We start from the raw sequence: 19,899 nt of genomic DNA, 5'->3' as shown, positions 1-19,899 counted from the left end.
CTGCTCACAGTCGCCCCCACCTCTTCTGGAAACACACACACACACAACACACGCTTTCTGGAGGGGTGTGGGGAAGGTAAACATTCAAAAAAGGCTTCCCTATCTTTTGCTTCCCAAACACACACACACACACACACACACACACACACGCACGCACACACACACGCTTTGGGTTTCCTCTTCCCTTTCTCACTGCTTTTTGTCGTGTACCATCATCATCATCACCATCGCCATCATCATCAAACTTCAAACCCTGTAGTCTGAGACCTGGTAATTGCAAACCTTTTTGCGGGCTGTAATTTACAGGTACAAGTGACCACTTGGGGGCACAGTTAGTGGAGAAGGCTGGCACCGCAACACAACGAGGCAGGCTTTTATGATCTGAAGCCTGTTTCAGCTACCTTTGAGAAAGCCCCCCAATCTCGGATCCTGCAGGAGCCCATAGATGGAACATAACCCTGACAGAACTGTTCATTTAAGGCGTATCTGAGATTCACTAGGAGGGAGATTTTATATGGAATTATAGGAAATGATTCTGTTCCTTCCTCCCTATAAAACGGGTGGTTTAAAAATTTCCTCCACATGGCGGCTTGTCTTTTTCGCGTTTTCGTCAGTGTTAGTGTGGGCATGTACACAAACACATACTGCTCACTACAGGGGTGGTGGGAGGCAAAAATTAACCTTATTAGTACAGTTAAATCTCTTACCCTTGTTATATAAATTTTTATTTTTCCCATTATGAAAAATACGCCGATTATTTTTTAAAAATCTAGAGAAATTTTAAGTAGAAAGATGATCACTGTTAACATTATGGCATGGTTTCAGCCTTTTTTTTTTCCTATGCTCTTTTGTTTTTATATCCTTGACATTATAGTACATACATCATAGGTGCCTGATTTCCTTTAATTAACAAAATTTCCCTCTTAATTAAAACCAATTCCCTCAAATACCCAAACTCATGATAAGTCACTTTAGAAACTCTGTTCTCAATTCCCAAAGAAGTATTTTGGGTTCTTCTTTTTGGTTTCCTGATCGGAAGAAAACTAGGAACAGTTTTCCTGCCACCATTTTGTCAACCCCACCCCAGTGCCCAACACATACTCCAAGGATAGGTTTTCCCCAAGACAAACCAGTGAGGTTCGTAGCTGGGCAGAGGGACACCTAAACCTAGATTGGGGAAGAGACAGGGAAGAGAACTGGATGGGGGAACATAGGCAACACTTGCGAACCAAATACAGGCCTTTCATGGGAGACTCCAAGGCCCAAGGACTGAAGACGAACACACATATGAGTGTCCTGGAAAAAATTTGTGTCTGGTGTGTAGGAAAAAATGGAGCAAAGATCATCTTTTGTGGCTCAGTTTTGGATGCATGGGTTTTTCACATCTTGGTGAAGTGATCTCTTATTGAGCCACAGTTTAGGGAATAATCCCTACTTCCACGTGACAAGAACCAGCAGAGAGAGAATATTCCACAGGGTTTGCACTTTTGCACCCGGGAGAGCATGAAGCAGCACTAGATTCACAGGAAAGGACCCCTCACCCAGACCTGTCACTCCTGCCCCTCCCTGCACTGTTGATGATGCTCTTTGCACATTCTAGGATCTGGGATCCCGGTTCCTGCTCTGCTCCTGACTGGCAAATCTCAAATGGCATTTCCCTTCTCTGCGCTTTGCTGGATCAAACTGTGCAATGTGCTCAGCACTGTTCTAGGCCCTTAGGGAAAATCAACAAAGGTGAGGCAATCGATCCCCCAGGGCACGTGGTCCGCTGGGGCTCCTAAGAAGCAGTCACATGGAGAACCTGGGTCAAGTAATCCCCACAGGCAGGCAGCTTCTCCTGAGGAAGCCATACAGGACAGACAGGCTCTGAACTGGGTAGAGAGACAGGCAAGACTTCTCAATTAGGAAGAGGGGGAGAGAACTGAGGATGGTCTCGTCCAGGTCAGAGCAGCAGATCCTTCCTTCCGTCCCAGGTCCCCTGTGCCAACCCATGGGCAGGCAGGACTTGCTATACCCTGACTTGCTGGGATGGGCTCCACACTCCACTCCACCATCCCCACGAGCATCACGGGACTCGTCCACACCCAGCTGGGCCACCGACATGTCTCAGAGGTGAGCTGTAAGCAATGCGTCCTCTAAATCCTATGCAAAGCCAAGCTGGGTCTTCTAAGCTTATCTCTCACAGGGGGAGTAGATCTGTTAGCTATATTGGGCTTGTGAGCTTTTGGACTTGGGCTGGCGGCCAGGAATATATGGACCGAGGCTCTAGAACGAGGGAGGGAGACCATAGCAAATACACTTGTCCTCGTAGGTCTTCCAAATTCTCCTTGCTCTGTGGGGTTTCCTGGTGACTATTCCCCTCCCCCTGTGTTTCCACAGCTCTCTACCAAAGAGCAACGGTTCAGATCGTACCCCCACACTCCCCACTTGCATCATCTGCATCTTGCGATGAAGCACTGCCTAGGAATGTGGGAATGAGGGAAACAACGAAATTGAGCTTTCACACAGACGAAGACGAATTTTGTCTGAGTTCCTGGAAGGCAGGAATTTCCCTCCCATCCCTAATTTCCTATAAGCCCGTGACAGCCAGAACAGAGGGCAGCAAAGCTATTATTAGTGTCATTACAGGAGGTAGCTAGGTTCCAAGAGGTGAAGTAAGAGCCCACCATTTGTAGGAGGCCCTGCTAGGCGGCTGAGCCCAGATCGACCTGGCAGCGGAGGCCATGGCTCTTCAGCATGAGGCCTCACTACTTCATGACAGGAGACACTGCCCAGAGCTCTGTAAAAAGGGGACACCGACCTGAGAGTCAGACTACAGATTCACTGGAGAGTGGGTCACAATAGAGAGGGCAAAACTGCTGTAAGGAGAGACTTGCTCATGCATCAGTCTCAGACGAAAGGAAAGGTGTTAACATGGCTACCGAAAGAACATGTTAACCAGGCCAGAGGCTCCAAACCAGGAAGGAAGTGGCCAAGCTGGGAACTGGCCACTCCAGTCCTGCCCGAGGAGACTGTTCTGCCCCTTCTGCCCCCACATTGGGCCCCACAGGTATCTGGTCACTTCTGCAGGTGACCACCTGAGCTGGGGATGGTGCAGTCATCGCTCAGGGACACTGACCTTTAAGACCATCCACCAACCTCCTGTCCCCATTGCAGTCACCAAGCAGCCTCTTGAGATTTAGCTTCCCCTGTGATGTGCCTTCAGGGAAGAAATCTCTTCAGTGGCAACACATGGGCCTGGTCCCTTGGATACCCTATTTCTAGTGTAAATGGCCAAAATGCCATTACCTGGAGAACATCCAACTCTGGGTATGCAGCCAGTCAAGTGGGAAAACCCCAAGCATGGAGAACTTGTATGGTAGCCCCAACCTGTGTGGACACCTCCAATTGGCCAACTAACAACCTCACTTGCTGGTGGGTGTCTCCAAACACAGTGTCACCCAACGTCCATCCACAGGAGAACGGACACACAAACTGCGGCACTGCCAGGGAATACCACTTACCAATCAAGAATGACCTACAGGGACACATGTCAACATGGATAAATGGCACACAGGGTATGCTGAGTGAAACCAGCGGGGCACGAAAAGGAGTACACACTGTATATTTCTGTTTCTACGAAAGTCAACAGCAGGCAAAGCTAATCTATGGCGATTGACAGCAGAAGGCAGTCGGAGAGCAGAAGTGGGATGGCTTGGAGAGGGGCACAGGGAACTTTCTGGGTGAAGAAAACGTTTTATATCTTACTCTGAATGGTAGCTACACAGGAATATCCGATTATCGAAACTCACAGAACTGAACATTTAAGATCTGTGGACTTTATTTTATTGCCCCAACTACTATACCTCAAATAAAATAAATACTATGCCCACCACAGGGCTAGGGACACAGCGAGTGTTCAGTAAGAGCTGTTGAACTGTTAAAGTAAATGGTTCCCCCTGCTACCCCCAGCAAATTGTTCAAAGAATTTAATAGGAGAACCAGTTTGCAATATGTTTTTTTACAAGTCTGTTTTTTTATTGTGGTAAAAATGCATACGATTTACTGTTTTATTAAATGTACCGTCCATCATCATTAAGTATATTTATGTTGTTGTGCAACCGTCAACCACCATTCAACTCCAGAACATTTTCATGTTTCAAACTAAAACTCTGTATCCATTAGACAGGAACTCCTCATTCTCCCCCTCCTAGCCCCTGGCCGCCGCCATCTTACTTTCTGTCTGTAGGAGTCTGACTACTTCAGGTACTTCCTACGTGTAGATTCCTACAATATTTGTCTTTCTGTGACTGGCTTATTTCACTTAGCATCATGTCTTCAAATTCATTCATGTTGTAGCGTGTGTCAGAATATCCTTCCTTTTTAAGGCCGCATACTATTCCGATGTATGTATAAACCACATTTTATGTAACCGTTCATCTGTGGATGAGCACCTGGGCTGCTTCCATCGTTTGGCTATTGTGAATAATGCTGCTACAGACCTGCAGGTATAAATATCTGAGTCCTTGTTTTCACTTCTTTTGGTTATATACCCATAAAAATCGCTGGATCATATGGCAATTGTATGTTTAATTTTTTGAGGCACTGCCATATGGTTTCCAGAGCTGTTTTACCATTTTGCATTCCCACCAGCAGAGCATAAGGTTTCCAATTTCTCCACAACCTCACCAGCAACTGCTATTTTCTGCTTTTTAAACATTTTTATAATAGCCATCCTAATGGATATGAAGTGGTATCTCGTCATGATTTTGATTTGTATTTTCCTAATCAGTGATGTTGACCATCTTTTTCATGTGCTTATTTGGCTACTGGTCTATCTTTGGAGAAATGTCTATTCAAGCCTCCCCCCCCCCTTTTTTTTTTTCGAGAGAGAGAGAGAGAGGTAGAGAGGGGGAGAGGGAGAAAGCGAATCTTAAGCAGGATCCACACTCAGCATGGAGCCCAACATGGGGTTTGATCTCAAGACCCTGAGATCATGATGGGAGCTGAAATCAAGAGTTGGATGCTTAACCAACTGAGACACCCAGGCGCCCCACCCCTTGCCTATTTTTTAATCAGGCTATTGTTGAGTTGAAAGTAAGAAAGATTTCATTGTAACTGCACAGGGCTGAGAACCCAGTCTTGCCCTCCCCACCGTCACAAGCTCAGTCCCTAGGTGTCAATCTCACATCCCCTGTACCTGTCCCACCCCCAGTGTGGTCATGTGGAGCACAGAAGCAAAGAGTTAGGACAGACAATTTGCCTCCCCTTGTGCTAGGACCAAGGAGACTATCACTGGCCTAGGTGTCTATTCTAGATATCAAAACATGTTTCTGAAGACCAGACATCCTGGGAGGCATACCTGGAATAAAAATAGCTGACAGTTACAGCTAGTTCTCAAATTGTGACATGAGAGTTCAGTGAGTGCCCCTCCCCATCCCTGCAGCCTCCCCTAGGAGTCTGCACCCACAAAGATGGCTTTTTGTGGTTTCTGCAGAATCTAGGAGAGGAGGCTTAAATTTGTAGGTGAGAACCTGAGCAGGGTGGGAATGTCCTCCTCACTCGGGGATGTGAAGGAGACAGCATAGGGAGAGGCAGGGGCTGGCATCTAGAAACCCAGGGCTGGAGCCCTTGCCACAGGATGATGGTGGGCTATCCCAGCAAGGCAGTATTCCAAGCTGCTTTCCTACTGGTCTCTCCATGGCTGCCTGCAACCTTCCCTTCGTGCCCAGTCACCGGTGCCTTCCAGGTTGTACACCCCACGTCCCCTCCCTCCAGTGAGCCCCATGGATCTCTGCCCTGCCAGCTTTCTCCCCCAGGGGTCTCAGAGCACGCCCTGTCAGACACCTGGGACCAGGGAGGAAATGTCCCTTCAGACCATGAAGGAGGTGGTGACTTCACAGGACAGGAAAAAAGTGACTTCCATGAAGCATGGTTCCCATGAAAATAATTTTTCTCCTCCTGGGGGAAAGGAGGAAATGTTAAATCTTAATGCCATTTGATTGTGGAGAAAGGCAGTTTCCCCCCATCTCATGAAGCACTGCAGGTGCTCCTTTTTTTTTGCCACGTGTTGCTGTAGATTGGTAGACTGAGATGTTTGGCTCTTCCACTTGGCACACCTAGGCTGCAGCAAGAAGTATGTTCCTTTCACAGTCTGAATATTATTCAAGTTCTGATGATGAAAGCTGGTTGGAACAGCATGAACCGAATAGATTACAGCACTCTATTTACGGCAGGCTCTTCGCTAGCAAGATCAGCCAGACACACACTGCATGCAGCCTCCAGGTCTCAGCAGCCCGGCTTCCAAATACGGTACTCATGCTTCCCAAATTCTGTGCCCTTTGCTCTGGGTTCAGAAAGCCACGATCAGAGCACGGTCATCTTGTATGTCTTCACGTCAACCAAATAAGCTAGTTGAATGGCAAAATAACCTGCCCATAACTCAAAAGACCAAAATCGTGCAGAAATGCAACAAAATGGCCCCAAGAGAAGTGTGGGTGTGAGCTTTCACTCGGCATCCGGGAGATGGGCTGGGGATGCACATACACACCGAGCAGGTGCCCCTCATCACAGCCCACCCCAAATGGCGATCATGTTCTGGACGGGACAGACGCGGCAGCTGTCCCCGCTAAGGCGGCCCTGCCGGATTGGCCAGAATTCAGTCTGCTTATTATCCTAAAGGTGGCAAAGTTGGCCTCAGTGATGAGGGATTCTAGATGGGAGCTTTAGAAAATCACTGCACAGGCTTTGGCAAGACTACCACATCTAGGCTTCCATGCTGTACTCCACATCCATATGTGATGAAGGACCAGGTTTTGGGGTTTTGTTGGTATCACCAATCTATTAAAACCAAAGTGTGGTCCTATCATGCATAGCTAGAACACAGCTCACACCATATGGCACTCTCTGGGCAACCCATGTGAGAGTTTGACATGGTCCAAACTGGTCTATACCTTGTTGGATAAGCCTAAGGATCATGCTCTTGGCTGTCGAGGCAATGTCAAATGCAATGGAACTTTCTAAACGCTCACTTCCAATTTATCTTGTCACAGACTGGTAACAGTCTGTGGATGGGGTCTGGAGTAGCACGGTTTTTAATTCCTCTCTACTGGCTTGGAGAGCCTGGTCAATGGCAGCAGGATCCAACTTATGTGCTTAGGCAGAACTGAATGGACGTCCTCAGCAGCATTCATGATCAGGTTGTTCCCCCTTGGGTCTCAGAACTTCCCGGACCAGATCACTCATTGATCTTACTCCACCTGCTTCCCATATGCTTCATGAGGAGCCATGGGCTTCTGAATTAGACTGGGAGCTCTCCTGGTTGGGACCTTGTCTTGGGGTGTCCAACCGTGAGGACCCAATGTGGGCCAGGTCCAAGGCTAACAGACAAAGATGGTTCTTGTCCTCAGGGAGACCATGATTCCCAAGATGAATCCGGAAATAACCACTTGTTCACATGATTTGGGGCAGAACCCAACCCACCCGTATACAGAGACAGCACTTGTGACATACCTGGCCCTGTTCTTGGCACTTTGTAAACAGGAACTCATGTCATTCTCAGATATTCCCTCCTCATACATTGAAGTCAGTGCCCCTTAAGGAGCCTCTGACCATGAAGAAAAGTGGTCAGTTAGACCTAAGCCTTCAAAATAACTCAGGATCAAGGTTTGGCTCAGTTTACAAATGGTGATGACAGCACGCTGAAGTGCGAAGGTATCTGAAATCCTACGGGTAGGTCTCTGTTTCTTGGAGTTTATTTCAGGCCTTAAAATAAAATTAGCAGGACCCTCAGCTTATTATAGCGACTGTGGTAATCAGCGAGCAATGTGGCTAAATGTGTAATTATTGTGTTATTTTAATAAGCAATTTATATTCTGCATGAAAGGGGATATTGGCGCTCTCCCTTTTTTGTAGGTTGGCAGTTGTCTGGAGGCTAGGTTTGTTCATCCCTTTAACCCATCCAGCACCATGCTGGTCGATCTGACCTCTGGCAAATGCTTTGTCTCTCTAGAACTCATCCGTGAAATGGGAATAATGCCACCCATGTCCCCGGGTGAGCAACAAATGAGACAGCACAGGAAAGGAGCAGTGCCTGCTCAGTGAACAGCTACTGAGTCCACACTCACTCAGAAGCTCCAGGAGCTGAATAGACATCATTAAAGTTCCTTGAGATGCTAAGTTCCGTTGCAGTGTTGATCCGAAAGCAAGTGCTCAAAGCTGACAATGTGCAAAGAGAAGGTAAAAGAGAAAGGAAAGTTTATCTAAATCCTGGCTTCACCATTCCCCACCACCTCTCAGTGCCGTGAGATGTCCAAAAGGAAAACAGGGACGATGTGAAACACCGTGGGGTCTCTAATTTGGCCTAAGCTTTGCACTAGTTTTTGCTTTTTAGAAGGCGGAGAGAGCCCTCTTGTCTGTTCTTGCCTCTCTGCCTCACCCCTGACCCTGCTTCTGAGAGCCTGGCGGGCATGCTTGAAGAAAAAGAAAGCCTCATGCTTGATTTTACCTTTAGGGTCAAAACCAGCCCAGGAGTAAGGAAGGGGGAGGTGGCGGGGCTGGACAGGCAGGCGCGCAGGAGGGGCCAGCGCCACCCCGTGTGCCCTCTGCAGCCCAGCTCTTGCTGGCACTTCCGGTGCGGGCACTTAGTTAACAGTTTTGATCACAGGCACTGGTGACCATGCTTCTCTTATGGTGCATCTCAAACTGGAGAAGTCCTCCTCAGCCGCACGAGGGCTGGAAGAGTTAAAACAGGGAGCGAACGTCTCTTTGTCATGTCTGCCGCGAGCTCTGTTCACAGCTCTGCCCATTTCCCCCTACAAAAAACTCATCTGAAGAATAAAAATAGGAATTCCTAGGTGTTGTATTTTTCTTTAAAACAATGCTTTTGTGAAATGCCACAAATTAAAAAATCTGGTGGGGACGACACCTTGCAAGTAAGTGTGATACGAAGGATGGACTTCGTGTCGACTCGCAAAAGTGCCGAATAGATTCAAGTTATCACGGGAATGAAGAAGCTCCAAGAAAATTAGTCTTCAAAGTCTCAAGTCCTAAATCCTAGAAGATTCCATTTAGATTAGTTAGAATTCATCAACAAGCATATTTTATAGATATGTGCCCAAATATAGCATCTAAAATTCCACGCAATGAAAAACCATGAAGATATAACTACATAGCCACCGAACAAAAAGAAAATCCAAAAAGTAGTCTTCGATGTCTATTACCTGACCCCTTCTCTGGGCATAAACTGAGGCAGGCAAACATTTTCACTAGGGAGTATTGTGCCCATCACTGTACTAGGCGCTGGGATTCAAAAGTGAACGAACCTAGATCAGTCTGTAGTGCTTCTGGGTGGATCCTTAATTCTTCGTACATCATTTCTATTCTTCAATTTGCTCTTTATTTATTACACTGTTTAACACAGGAACAGAAGCCATTAAAGCATCTAAAAGTTCTTCTCATTAGCCTTCCAGGACCAGAGGAAACGGAAGCAGGTGGGCAAATCTAGAAGTATAGTGAATGCTGGTCAGACCTAGTTAATAATTCTTATTTAAGTTCATATTCCCTCTAATAGAATTATTTTATTTAAAATGTTAGCATAGACAACGCAGTCCCTGACAAATAAAAGGCATTGTAAAGAAATGTAAATGCAGGAAGGCCCAGTCTAGAGGATCAGAAACACACCCACATGTTGGGAGAAGACAAGACAGACCGGCTGGTAGCTGACGGATCTGGATTCAAACAGCTGTACAATGTGGCTAGATTTGTGGTCTTAGGCCAGCTGATTACCTCTCTGAGCCTCATCTTCATTTGTAAAATGTGGATAATCCCTACCTTGCAGTGCTGATATGGGGATTAGAAATAATATATGTAAAGTACTAAAATAGAGTGGGCAATCAAAACTGGAAGCTATTATCATCATATTATTGGCATTTGTTACAAGTTTGATGATTGAATAATGGGTAAATTAGCTGACCTCTAAAATCCATATCAACTCTAAAATTATGATACTAAAAAATAGAATTAAAAGTTCATATATGAAATCCACTTAAAGATATTTTTGACTATCGTAATTGTGATGCAAATCTCTTCTGCTTTTCAGAGTAAGTACTGATAATGAGACTCAGAGAATATATATACACACGGTGATGTACCGTGGAAATATCTGTGATCAAATTTAGCAGGATAGGTGTCTATAACTTCTGAGATTTCCAGGGGTTGCTGCTGCCAATGCTGTCATGACTCCTTCACCTAACCTCTCCTTTCTAGAACACGTCTCTAGGCCAGACACTGGGATGCATGTTTTACTGGCGTAAAATCAGCCAGGATTATTCCCTCCTTCTTCATAAAAGAAAACTGAAGCTTACTGGGATTAAGGATCCTTCCAAGGTCACACAGCTAGTAGGCACCAGGGACTGGACTTCAACTCTGACACTGAGCCCCTGTCTTTACCCACTCTGCAATATCGCTGCAACTCAGACAAGCCCCAAAAGCAAAACATAAGAGATTCAAGGGACTTGCCAGGAAATGTACACATAGGAAAGGAAGTGCAAATGTCAGTCACATCTACTGTATTCTTTGCTTGACTGTGTTCTGTTCACTGCATTTTCACCAAGTCTCCTAAAGAGAAGATCAGTGTAATACATGAGTGTAAAAAGTGGTAGAATACAGCAATCCCTCCTCTGGGTATATATCCAAAAGAACTGAAAGCAAGATCTCAGAGGTATTTGTACACCCGTGTTCATAGATATGAACTGGAGGATTCCACTTATGTGAGGTATATGTCAAATTCACAGAAAGTGGAATGGTGGTTGCCAGGGGCTGGGAAAGGGGGAAATGGGCAGTTGATGTTTAATGGGAACAAGTTTTCAGTTTTACATGACAAAAAAGTTCTGGATATCCATGTCACAATGACGTGGACTATAGACTTAAAAACATAAAGATGGTAAATTTTATGTGTTTTTTTTTTTTTTAAAGATTTTATTTATTTATTCGACAGAGAGAGACAGCCAGCGAGAGAGGGAACACAAGCAGGGGGAGTGGGAGAGGAAGAAGCAGGCTCATAGCGGAAGAGCCTGATGTGGGACTCGATCCGGTAACACCGGGATCACGCCCTGAGCCGAAGGCAGACGATTAACCGCTGTGCCACCCAGGCGCCCCAATTTTATGTGTTTTTAAACCACAATTAAAAAAAAAAGAAAGTGGCAGATTATATGTTTGTATATATGTGTGCGTATATGTTTTTATATATATTTATGTATATGTGTGTGCATATCTTTAAAAGAGTTAATGGTTTAAAAATTTCAAAACTCTAGGGCCACCTGGGTGGCTCAGTCGGTTAAGCATCTGACTCTTGATTTCGGCTCAAGTCATAATCTCAGGGTCCTGAGATCAAGCCCCATGTGGGGCTTGGTGCTCAGGGGGGAGCCCGCTTGAGATTCTCTCCCTCTGCCCTTGCCCCCCACCCCCGCTCGTGTGCACTCTCTCTAAAATAAATAAATCTTTTAAAAATTTTTTCAAAACTCTGTAAAATAATTATAAAGACCTGTGGGGCCAATAGCAGCCTCTGAATGTCTGGGGAGCTGACCTCTTGGCCCAAGCCCGATCCCCTGCCCTAACAGTGCTCAGCTGTTCTGTTCTAGCTTTGGAATCACCATCATCCGCTGCCTCTGTTGAACGTCTACAAACCACCTGACTTTTACGCAGATTCCCTCTCAAGGGAAATGAGAAATCTTCCCCTTCCCACCCTAAAGGTGGAAATGCCCCAAGACAATTACGTTCATTTCAGGAATAGCTGTGTTGCTAATGATCAACTTGCCTCATCCTAATTTGCAGCTCCAATTTCCCTGTTTTCAAGTGATTTCTTTGAAGAAAGTACAGACTACCTTTCTGCCTAGGGTGTTGGGAAAGCAAGCGTGCAGCTGTTTGAAGAAGAACCACAGAATCTGCTTTCCAAGTGGTCCTGATCTCATCATTTCTGATACAGCAGACAGATAAAGGATCCTGACTCACTTTTCCTTCTTAGCCAAAATTATTAAGACCATTTCTGTGGTAAAACTTACTTCAGATGAAAGTACTCTCCAGTGACTACATTACCCAATTTTTCTAGCATATTGGGAAATGACCCTCAATTTTCTGAGAAATAGCAAATGAGCCTCTTCTGCACAAACTACAAATATTCTTCCAGTTTCTAAACATTTGGGTCTCCATGTGATTTACGTGTTCACAAAGAGATTTCTTGTTCTCCAGTCATCCTACCTCGTTCCTGCCTTGGTTTATCTTCACCTTCCGTAACCTATGGCGGGATTTCTTAGTTACGGTTTCCCCCTCCCCCCCCCTACCCTCATGCAGGCATTTAGTTGACCGATTATAGAATCACGAGGTTGGTTATAATTCCGTTTCTCCATCTGACTTTGAACTTAAGTGTTCCAATTACTTCGCTTGATCCTAATAAGTCAGTAGCGTGCTAACGCTTGCCTTGATATTTCTGAAATATACAGGGTGTGATTAGCATGGGACTGCATCATTAGAAAGCAAAATGAAAGCGGGTGAGCAACAGCATGGCTTGCATTTAAGCAAAGCTGCCTGGTCAGTGAACTTACAATGTTACAATGATCCTAGGGATACTATATGCTGTGACTAAATGTATATTGTATTTGAAAAATCCTCTGACACTCCAGAACCTTCTGTCTTTTGCTACTACTAGAAAAGATCCTAGAAGGATAGGCCTGTTGCAAAAACACAAAGTTCCAAAGTCTGTTTAAGCGGATATAGCTGAAGATATAAAGATTCCTTGAACCATTATAAGGTAGGGGAAAAAAATAAAACTAAGGAAAGAAGGAAGGAAAGATAAAAGAAGGAAGGAAGGAAGGAAGGAAGGAAGGGAGGGAGGGAAGGAGGGACGAAGGGAGGAAGGGAGGAAGGGAGGAAGGGAAACTCTTTAGTCAATTCTGCTGGATTGCACTGACGTCCCCAGGCCATAAAGCAAGAAAGCTTTACGGTAAGCCTGCTGGAAGAAAAAAAATACCCATGCACACACACATTATCAAATGAGATGCTAAAAAACTACATTAGCATCAATGGTGTTATTTGAGCCTATAAAAAAAATTAACCCCTTTATATCTGTGTGTAACCAGGAACAGTGTAAACTTTTGGAAACTAGCAGGAAAAAAGAGGAAATCCTTTAAACTGGGAATGATTTGCAGCCGAATCAATTGATAAATAAAAGAAAAAAAGATGGCACAACTGAAATTGATGCCAAAGATTTATAAGGTTGACTAAGTAAACAAAAATGGAATGGATCACCATGGAAATGCATGAATATTGAAATAGGCGAGATTTGAATAGACTAATGATATGCCTCACTTAGACTGACAGGTGTTGATAACAACTCTGACACTCAATCCACACCAACATCCACACTTCTAACATGTTTATTCCTAGAAAACAGGAGCTGATTTAAAGGTTCCTTTGGTAAGAGCTTATAAGAAAAATACATTTTCTAATCTTAAAGGGACTAACTCAATTCTCATCTACTTGAAAAACAAAAAAGGTTTTATCTATTTGCTTTCTGGATATGAGGAGCTGCAGTTAGCAGAAGTCATTCTCTTGGGCTCTACTAGTCTTTGTTCCAATAAACCGCTCACAAAACTGAATTTTCGGTCTGGCTTATCTCCCACACTGAGTACTTGAAGTATGACCACTACTCATTAGAAACATAATTAAAAAGACACAACACTAGATCCACCCCCCCCAAGCACATACAGATGAAAACCAATAACCCTTAATCTATTTGTTACCATAGCTACCATAGGATTTTTTTTTTTTTTATTTCAGTACAACTCTAGGTATTTCGTTTGGATTGTTGCTTGCAAATGAAAGTTGGAGACATATAAATTCCTGTTAACTGTGTAGAAATGGGGAGACTGAGCAGAAGAAAATGTTTTTCTTAATCATGGACAAATATGGTTTATAAGATGCTTGTACAGAGAAGTTATTAAAATTGGTTAAATGCATCAGCTCATAAGCCAATTTAAATGTCATTAAATTCATATAGAGTTTAAGGACACATGCTAGTAATTCCCTGATTTATAGCAGGATGATAAATCAAGAGCATTCAGAACAATGCATGGGACAGAGACTATAGTCATCAGTAGCACACAGCTCCATACCTGTATAAACACCTAGAAGATGTGACTACTCGAATACATGCACATCAAGCAGCCCTTAAAGTAGTCACCTGTGCATTACAGGGCAACGATTTTACCAAGTGCCAGGATGAACAATCTGTACAATTGTTCTTGACCCCGCTAAGAGTGAAAAAGTTAGCTCTACACTTCCCCGATATAATTTTTTAAAACCTCAGGAATGAAGTGGGCTAATTAAATATGCCATTCACCCTACACCGAAATAATTCCTTTAATATGCTCTCCCAGGGCTGAGCTGGACATAAGACCACAGGGCAAGGGAAGGAACGCTACAGGGACCAGACATATGACTTTAAAGAGACTGTAATTAGGGTAAATACAGCTGTAACCAGGACAGATCTGTCACTGCAAGAGGAGTCCGAATCTCAGCGTAGCCCAGCATAGCTCGGCTGATGAGAAGCTGGAGCCTGCATCACTGGAGCCTGACTGTCCCTGAGCTGATGAAGTGGAAGTTTCGCGTGCAGCAGCAGCACGGCGTCCTCAACGGTCCGGTCCCTCCAGCGCCGAGGTCTCGCCTAATGCTACATAAATACCTGCGTCCACGATTCGCCCGGGGCGCGCCGCGGCGCAAGCACCGTAGGGCAGAAGCAGAGCTTTTGCAGAGCGGCAGGGATGGCAAAGGCGGCGGCTCCTTACCCAGCAGCATCCCCAGGGACCCGCGGGAGGACCCACCAACTGACCCTGTCTGCCGTTGGGTTCCAGAGCCCAGGAACAACAACTGGCTTCTCAGCTGGCGGACCCCGGCATCTGAGACTCGCGCTTTGCCCCCACCCCTCCTCCGTGACCGCTGGCCGTGGGCAGGCAGCGCGTCCCCGCCTTCCCCGCCTTCCCCAGCTAACGCAGACCCGACCTGCCCCGGGAGCTGCCTCGGACCTGCCCCAGCTCTTGGCTCCGCTCTCGCGGCCCCAGGCAAGCGCGCCCCTCCCTCGGGGCCCGGGGCCCGCGCTGCCCAAAGCCCGCACCCGCGCCTCGACCGCAGAAAAACCTCGCGCTCTCGGCCCGCTCCAGGCCACGGAGACCCGGACGTGAGCACTCCGCCACCCTGCACCCCCGCCGGGGTCGGGGCGCTCGTCCACACTCCCACATCGCACAGCTTGGGGTCCACACTATCCCACACATAAACAACCCCTCCCCACCCAACGCCACATCCTCGTCCCTTCACCATCCCCATGGGCTCTCCTTTCCGCGCCCCAAACACGCTGGCACCCAAAAGGTTAAAGGGACGGGGGTCACAACCAGGTCTGTGCGGGTTCCCTCCTCATGGCTTACAAGCTCTTCTACCTCGAAAGTTACTTGGGATTGAGTGAAGAAGAGACCCAGTCCCCAAATGCAGGGTCTGAGGACAGGAAGGGGCAAAACCCCAACTCGGCTTCCCACTGCACAGAGGCGCGCGCCTCCCCAAAGGGCAGGGCGCGCGGCCACCCCTGGGGTCCAGCCCTTCTGTGCCTCCTCCTGGCCCCCAGCCCGGCGCGGGCCCTGGGCCGCTCCGGGGAGGTGGCCTGGAGAGGAACGCGCACTGCCGGGCCCAGCCAGGGGGTGCCGGGGCCGGGGGTCACACTCGCTTCCAGCACCCCAGACCACCGCGATATTGGCTCCCGGCAGCCCCTGTGCATACACACCCGGGGGCAGGACGTTTTTCCCCCCCTTTTTCCCCTAGAGCAGCGCAGGCGCAAGGGCTCCTGCAGCCTTGAGAGTCCAGACGCGGGAGGCTCCTACCGCCGCCGCCGCCGCCGCCGCCGCGGGAGCCGAGCCCAGCGTTCCGGGTTCTCGGGCCCCGCTCCCAAGCCTGGCCCGGCCCCACGCAGCCACCAGGACCCGGGGTCCCCGGCGCCGCATCCTTGGCGCCCCAACCTGGTTCTTACCTCTGGCCGCGCCGCTCCGGCCCCGGCCCGACGCCCAGAGAGCCGGGGGTCGCGGGTGGGCGCAGGAGGGCTGACGGATAGGGGACGGCGCCGGCGGGTAGCGGTAGCTGGGGCCGCTCGGGTCCTGGCCGGGAGAAACGGATCCAGGTCCACCTCCTCGCGTTCCTCCTCTCCGCCTTCTCCTCCTTTTCCTTCTCCTCCTCCGCCGCCGCCTCCCGGCAGCCCAGGGAGGATGCCCGGGAGAGGGAAGTCAGTCCTTCTGCCTGTCAGCCTGTGCGGCTACGCGCGGCGCGGCTCTCACCGAGGCGGCGGCGGCGGTGGCGGCTCCGGCAGCATCGCCCCCGCCCTCTCCCCGCAGCCGCGGCGGCCGCGGGGCTGGGGCTGCTCCGGGCTCCTGCTCCGGGCGGGGGCTGCGCTCAGGCGCGGCGGCCGCCGGGGCTGCGGGCGGGCGCTGCGGAGCCGGGGCCGGGGCTGGAGCTGCAGCTAGATCCGCGGCGGCGGGGACGGCGGCGGCGGCGCGGGGGCTGGCGCGGCCGCGGCGCGGGGACCATGCTCCCTTCTGGCTCGCTCCGCTCCGGGTACCGTCTTCTTTAGCTGCGAGGGAGGCGGGCTTCGGCGCGCAGCCAGGGGCGGGCGGAGCCAATCACTGGCGCCCGAGTGGGCGGGGGTGGAGGGTGGGGGAGGCGGGGCGCCCCCGGCAGGGCACCCGGCGCTGCTCCCCGAGCCCGAGGGATCCCCAGCAGCGGCGCGCCCGGCCCGGCCCGGAGTGCCGGCGGGTGTGTCGGTCCGTCCGTCCGCCGCCCCCGGCCCGCCCCCGCCCCCCCCCCGCGGCGGCTCCCGGCTCGCCCGGCTCCGCGGCCGCGCCCGGTGGATGCGCGGCGCGTGGCCCCGGCCTCCCGGCCCCGCCGGCCCAGGGTTGGGGGAAGCGGCCGAGGCGAGCTCCCCGGCTGCTCTCAACACCTGAGGAAACTGGCAGAAAAGTTTGAGAACGAAAAGTCCAATCGTCTTTCAGCTTCCGCCCTCCCTAGGACACTCCAGCCACAGAAAGGAGCAGGAATTGTTCAAATCTCTGAAGAACCGCGACTAGCCCGCCCATCCTGTCCACCGACCCTCTCCTCTGTCCAGACTCTCCCCATTGCGTGCGGACTTTCCTGTACACACTGACCCACTCGAATCCACCCGACCTCTCTGTTTAGTCAGCCCCTAATCTGGCCACACCAGCCTTGCATGTCTACACTGACAGCCCCCACACCACACCACCACCACCACCACCACCACCACCACGGTCTACACTGACTGTCTTAGCCCCTTCACCTCTGTCTACACTTGCCATCCACACAGACCCTAACGTCAACCCTGGTAGGAAAGGTTTGGCTGGAGGCCCGTGGCAGCCCCCAGTGCGGGATTTTCCATTATGCCAGAACATTCCATTTCAGCACCAGTCTTCCCTGGGAAATCTCCAGCTCTGTTTTTTATTCCCTGACCTCTCGTTCCTCCCCTACCTCCCCCTCGTCTGGTTTTGAATTGCAGAGGAAATTTATCCCCTGCCCCCAGCCTGAATGTAAGGGTTTGTGGGCTTCAACCTCCTCCCCTCACCCCCGCACCCTCCGCTCCCCCTGACGGAGCTGCAGAGGCCTGAGGCCTGGGTAGCAACTGGGGAGGGGGTGTGGTAAAGTAGCGAGTTGCGAGCTCTTTGGCTGGAACTGGGAGAAGCCGGCCTGGGGCGGGCTCCGCCAGGCCCCGCCCTCATCCTCTGGGGCCGCGGGGGTCCACGCGAGGCCGTGGTGCGCAAATCCCCTGCGCTCGGCTCGCTATTGTGATGTCTGAATCCAGGCCTCTGCTCTCCCTGGCTGTAAACTCAGTGCAGGGATTGTGTCTTCTTTAATGTCTTGTAGGGAAGAGAGTACAGTGCGGAGGCTGATAAATAATAAATAATAATAATCTACTGAGGGTAGCAGGAGGACTGTCAGTGACAGGGAATGAGGACACCAGGGAAATGGCACATTGGCGTAAGAGTAACTGCATTTCCTGGCAAAAGAAAAAAAAAATGGAATAAAGTTTTGGAGTGTGAAGCCTGGGGACAGGGGAGGGGACAGGGCAAAGCACTGCGGGGAGGAATCCACCCTGGATGAGGGGGTCGGCTGGGAAAAGTGCTGTTGTCTTTTCAAGAGAGAGTGACAGAGGGGTATAGTGGGGGAGTAGGGGGAGGAGAGCTCCCCAAGGGTCCTCAACAACACCTGAAGGAGAAGGTGTGGCTCGACTGCTAGGTTGTTAAGATGGTGTATAAATAGGGATTGAAGAGGACTGTGGATAGGAAAATGGAGAAAAACGGATTACTGGGGATTTTTAAAAGGTAGGTAACAGGCAACAACAGGTAACACCTCACCCGACTCAAGGCAAAGAGGAGAATAAAGGCACAAGGTGAGTCCGTGTTCATTCATGTTGTAGGAAGCCACCCTCTGAAATGATCTGCATGGACCCCCCACGTGTGAACATGTAGGAATCCCCCGGGCTACGTTCTGCAGCAGTAAGTACCATACAGGACAGCTGTGGGCATCATGGAAGTGTAGCTGAGGTTTGAATGGGCTGGGATGGGTTAAGTCCTGCCAATTTGAGGCACTCATAATGTCTTACAGATCATTTTGAATGATCCTCAAATAAGAGAAGGAAAAACACACTCCACGAATCCTTCCTCCGCTACATCTCTAGGTGAAGGTATGAGGATTCTCCGGGTTTCCCTGCTGGCCTTATCAGAGGGGAGAAGCCTTGCTGTATCCCCATCTACACAGAAGAAGACCTCCTTTGGCCTCTGTGATGCCAAGGGTGCCAGTCCCAGAGTGTTGCGGTGCCTCCAGGGTTCAAACTAGATAACAGCTCGCTGGGGTGGGGGATGGGGGCAGCTTGCCTTGTCAGTTGAATAGGAAAAGCTGTGCGAATTAGAATCACAGAGGGCTTGTCTACCCTCCCTCCAGCCCCCCCCCTTCTTTCATTCCCAGAGCCTGAATGCAAATGAGTATTTCTACAGTCTGAAGCCTAGATCTTCCTCGGCAGTGGGGCTCTGCCCTGCTGGGAGCTGTTGGGAGTTGGACATAGCTGCCTGTGAAGGATCTGCTCTGGCCTGGACACGAGCTCCATTTCATCTGGAGCACTGTCGTTCATGTCATCTGCCCCAGTTCCCCCAGGGTTTTGGCGACATACGCTGGCGACATACACACAACTTTGTGTTGTGTAAGGGAACTCCTCTCTTTCTCTCCACAGATCTTGCTGGTGTCTGCAATCTGTTCTGGGTTATTCCCTGCCCTGCTCTGTGGTATATGGAATATGTTCTGTGGTTGGCAAGGATCTCTCGCATGGTAAGTGGGATTTGTTGGGTGTTGCATATGGGAACTCCTGCCCTGGTCCCAAATTTCCCCGTGAATGTGCTTCAAAAGGCAGACCCCTCTGTCCTGACAGAGATGCCCCAAGCTAAGCTCTGGGATCAGAATGAATGTGAAGGAGTGGATGGGCGGTGCAGAGGGAAGTAGACTGGAATGTTCTAGAGCATTCATTCCTCTGTTATTTGTGCAATCAGACTAGGGCTTTGCGCTCGAAAGGCTACTACTGTCCCCTAGAGAGGCACCAGAGGAAGCCACACCGGGATTGCCTGGAGTGCCCACTGTGGCTGAGATGGAGCTCTCTCCTTATCTACACTTGTAATAATAGCCACACAACACAGTTGTTTACTCGGTGGCTACCACATCACAAGCATTGGACCAGGTATTCTACCCATGAAATCTTTTTAGTCATCACAGCAACCTGTGGAATTAGTGTGACCAGTCCCAAGAGCTGGGTCACGGGACAGGGTAGGTGATCTC

General features: G+C 49.3%; 1 protein-coding gene across 3 annotated transcripts in view; it reads right to left on the bottom strand.

Moving 5' to 3' along the window:
• LOC103671695 (kelch-like protein 29) overlaps positions 1-16,382 on the bottom strand; it is a 214,417-nt gene extending 198,035 nt beyond the window's left edge. For all 3 annotated transcript variants that reach the window (XM_040622940.1, XM_040622939.1, XM_040622941.1), the window contains exon 1: positions 16,046-16,382. The gene's annotated coding sequence lies outside the window, so the exon portion shown is untranslated. The remainder of the gene's footprint in view (positions 1-16,045) is intronic.
• Between the last annotated feature and the right edge of the window lie 3,517 nt (positions 16,383-19,899).

The sequence above is a fragment of the Ursus maritimus genome, unplaced genomic scaffold (assembly GCF_017311325.1).
Source record: "Ursus maritimus isolate PB19 unplaced genomic scaffold, ASM1731132v1 scaffold_6, whole genome shotgun sequence".
Lineage (NCBI taxonomy): Eukaryota > Metazoa > Chordata > Mammalia > Carnivora > Ursidae > Ursus > Ursus maritimus.
This window is presented reverse-complemented; position numbering and strand designations above follow the sequence as displayed.